Consider the following 4,691-nt stretch of genomic DNA (forward strand, 5'->3'; position numbering starts at 1 on the left):
GCCCTAAGCATACGGTCTTCTTCTGTAACCAAGTGTGGCCACAATACCATTAGACAACAGTTCGTGCTGGCCAGAAAACGGTTCTTTCAATATTCCGCGCAACCTCAACAACTTCTGTCACCAAACCCCCAAATGGTCTAAGATTCCGTACATTCAGGCTTGTCTTTTTCTTTCCCTGCTCCCGACCCTCTCTTCTGCATCTCTTGCCAACCCACACAAGTACTTTTGGCTCAATTCCCAGCACAGGCACTCCCAACGACCTAGGCGACTGTGCCTCTGACACCCATCCCCTCCCCTCCCCGAGTGCACCTCCCATACCTGTCCCCTTCCCAGAGCCAAACTGTTGGACTCCCTGGAGTCAATCTCTCTCTCTCCTTCCTGGCTACCTCCCGACTCAGCCTCCCAAGCCTCTCAGTCGCAGCCTTTGTAAGAAGCGGCAGGGTATTTTCTCACAGGACCCTACCACCTATATTAAGACGTTCCGATTCCTCACCCAAGCCTATGACTCAACCTGGCATGATAATCTTTATGTAGTCCTCACCTCTGCCCTTAGCCCTGACGAGCAGGAGCAGGTCTTTACAGCTGCCCAGCAGCATGCAGACCAGGTCCATCTCACAAATGCCACCCTGCCCGTAGGCCCTCAGGAAGCTTCTAGGCAGGAGCCAGCTTGGACGAAAAGGCAGGTTAGCCAAGACCAAATAATACAAACTTTGCTGGCCGACTTGCAAGCCATCTCTCATAAAGCAGTTAACTTTGACAAGCTGCCAGATAAAAAAATCTGCAGCTTTTCTTTCACATATGACTGAGCCCTTAGCCCAGTACACTAGGCTAGGCCCCAGCAGGAGCTACTGTTTTAGCCACTCATGTTATAACTCAATCAGCTATTAATATTAAAAAAAAAACTTAAAAAGGCCAAGGGTGGCCCTGAGACCCCCATCCAGGACTTGGTAAACATGGCATCTAAAGTTTTTAATGCCCAAGAGGAAGGGGCTGAGGCAGTGCATGAGTCCCGAGCAGGCCAGCAAGCTCGCTGGCAGGCCCAGGCTTTGATTGCTGCTCTCAGGCCGGCTGGAGGAAAGGGTCCGAAGACATCAGGAAACAACGCTCCCAACCATGCCTCTAACCGTCTGCCGCCTGGACCTTCTTTAAGTGTAGCCAGGAAGGGCATTGGGCTAAGCAGGGCCCACAGCTCTGAACACCCAGCAAACCTTGCCCTGTGTGCGGTCAGCAGGGCCACTGGAGAAACCACTGCCCCTCCGCACCTAGCCTAACAGGGATGGTCCTTCCCATCCCTGACCCGCCGTTGGCATGGCTGGGCCTGTCCACTGACAGCAATTGAAGACACCGAGACTCAATGATTCAGGTAACCCTCGCTGAGCCTCGGGTGAGTATAAAGGTAGCGGGCAAGCCAGTCTCTTTTTTGGTAAACACGGGGGATACCTTCTTGGTTCTCCCTTCTTCCTCGGAACCCACTTCTCCTTCCCCGGTGACAGTTGTAGGTATAGACGGCACCCCTTGAAAACCTCTAGTAACCTCTTTATGAAGCTGCCAAGACCACTCCTGTTGGCCCCCTTGACTCTCCCCAGCAAGTCAAGGTGGTCTTTAATAAACTCCAACGTGTTCTCCTCTACTCCCCACCCTTGCATTTAACAAACCCCGCCAAACTTTTTTTACTTTACATGGATGAAAAGCAAGGTATAGCAGTTGGTGTCCTAACTCAGCCCCTGTGGCCTGCTCTACACCCCCCCCCCCGTGGCTTATCTGCACAAGAAATTGGATATGATGCTCAGGGGCTGCCCACCATGCCTCCGAGCCCTGGAAGCAGCTGTTACCCTCACCAAAGAAACCTTATAGTTAACACTGGGAGTGCCCATCCAGACGTTATCCACCCCCAGACTACAGGACCTCCTCTTGGATCGGGTTCCATCTCTACTGTCCCCAAGCTGCCTGCAAGAAATACACCTCATCTTTATTACAAACCCTGACACAACCCTCCACCAGGCTCCCTCTTTAAACCCAGCAACTCTCTTGCCCCAACTCCTAGACTCGCCGGAGCCGTGCAGCCACTCCTGCACCCAGGCAGTTGAGGAGCTAGCACTGCCCCAAACCAAACTCTCTGACCAACTGTATCCTAATCCACACCTAACTTTGTTTGTTGATGGCAGTTCTGTTGTAAACGCTCAGGAACAGCAACAAGTGGCCAATGCTCTGGTCTCATTGAATCGGGTCTGGGAAGCTGCACGCCTTCCAGTGGGAACCACTTCTCAGAAGGTGGAGCTTATTGTTCTCACTCGAGCTCTTCACTTAGCTAGAGGAAAAAGGGCCAATACATATTTTAAGTAGGCTTTCCTTATAGCTCCCTGTCACACCACCATTTGGAAGGAGCGGGGAAGTCTCACCACCAAGGGGTCCCCCAGTATAAACGGTACATTAAAAGCCAATCTCTGACAGGCCCTTCAGCTACCGATACAAAATAGCTCTCATCCACTGCAAAGAACAACAAACTAATAACTCTCTTGTCGCACAGGGCAATAGAAAGGCCGACACCATTGCCAAAAACTCACCGCCAACCCAACTCCAATTCTCCACTTCACCATCCCCTCCTTGTCACTGCACAGTGTCCAACCACAGCTAGTCTGTTACTTCACAAATCAGGATGAAAGAGGCTTCTCTCTACATAAAGTTTGTAGACATCATGTAACCGTAAATACAACTGTTCATTCTTACATTATGTTCACTATTCATACAACATTCACACACATTCTTTACAAATGCCTGCACACACAGGCCCATATACCCCCTTCACACTCAGTAATACAAAGTCGCTCACTTATGTTCATGCATCCTCATTCCCACGTCTGCACACTTACTCACTAGGGAACAGCATACTCCAATCACAAAATTTTAACCAACAACTCCAGCTGGTCATAAACTCCACCTTGAAGTCGCTCACTTCCTTGCAGCAACAACTTGCATCTTTGGTACAGGTAACCCTTCAAAACTGCCGTGCATTAAATCTGTTAACAGCTAACAAAAGGGTACGTACACTATAGAAATAAGTCAGAAGTGGTTAAATCAAACATTAAAGCACTCCGCATCATGGCCGATAAAATCAGGACACGTCAGTGGAGCACCACCAGCTCCTCCTCATGGTTTCAACATCCTGTCATGGCCTGTATTATAGCCCTCGTTGGGACCCTGAGTAGGATTTGTGTACTAGTACTTTTAGATCCTTGTGTTTAAATTTCTGCAGGAACGGATGAAAACCATCTCCAACCTGACCTCCAACCAACCCTTGCTTCACCCCTAACATCCACTTCCAACAGGCCTGGGTCCCAGACTTCCCAGCTCTTTAATTTCCTCCCACCTTATCGCCCACCCTCAGCAGGAAGTCGTTAATGATAGATCATAACGCCCATCATTTCTTTTCATTACTTTTAAGAATTTGGGATGTTTGGGCCGGGTCTGGACCAAGGAAGCCCCTTGTACCAGCTTCTCAAGAAGACAAATGACCTGGCTGAATTTCAGAGCACCTGAACTTCAAAGCACCTGCCTTCAGTGTTTCACATAGCCTAGCTCCCCAGACAGAACACAGCCCCCTTCTCCCTAGCATTGTTTCCTAGGAACAACATGATTTACTGACAGGACGTCACCTGGCCCGAAACTTGCAACCGCAGCACAAAGAACCCCCTTCCCCTTACCAGCTCCATTGCCTCACTGCCACACACGACTTCCCTGACCTAACGCGTTGGCTTGCAGAACCTGCCCACTGGCTCAAGATGCCCCCATCCCTTTCCCTGCTCTCCCTTCCCTCCGTGAGTTCCTTCTCTGCCTCAATAAAATCTTTCTCAACTTCACATTCCTGGCTAAATCCTATCTCTGATCTGCGCCTACGTCTCCAACCTTTCAGGTCACACCTTCAATCACTTACAACCAGGAGGCTTATCACTTATGATCATACCCTAGGGGTGACTTATACAAAACTCAAAGAAAACCTAAAAACAAAGCAGCCTTTGGAACCAGGCAATCTGATGACAGAGCATGTAGGGAATGACAAACTGAGCATTCATCATCAGAAAAGATGTTTAAAGATCCATCTGGAATGGCAATGCTCCATGACAGGAAGTATATATGGGTTTGCAAGCAAGTCTAGTGGATACAATGATGACTCACATTTCTTCACCAGCCCTGAAAACTGTCGATGGGAAAACTAAAAAGTTTTACCAACTTCTTCGGTTTGAAATGCAGTCAATAGGAGGCCATTGTTAGAGAGTACCCATGATGCACCTTTCCCTACAGATGACCCAACCTGTCTTTCCCCTTGCACCCATCGTAGAAACACCTCTAAGTAGATGCATCACAGACAGCAGCTGGCTGGGAGAGCTGTGGCGCTTGGTAACATGCAGTTTCAATGAGAAACACCAGGTGAAATACTGTGAAGAACATGACTGGAGGGTGGAGATTCCTTCAACAATCCCTGCTTTTTCCCCTCTAGCTTCAGAAATGGCATCCTGACCAAGTGTGTCCACAAGAAACAACACCTGTGGTGCACGAGCCCAGAGAACACAGACGGGGATCAGAAATGGCGCGTCTGCGCAGACGCTAGAATGTGCTCATTGCTTCCTGCACCACCGCGACTCCCCACCCCCACTATGAAAACAACAATACTATAAAGAACTTGACTATGGTGG

This window comes from Echinops telfairi, unplaced genomic scaffold, assembly GCF_000313985.2.
Source record: "Echinops telfairi isolate 266 unplaced genomic scaffold, ASM31398v2 ScPeMD7_53;HRSCAF=182, whole genome shotgun sequence".
Taxonomy (NCBI): domain Eukaryota; kingdom Metazoa; phylum Chordata; class Mammalia; order Afrosoricida; family Tenrecidae; genus Echinops; species Echinops telfairi.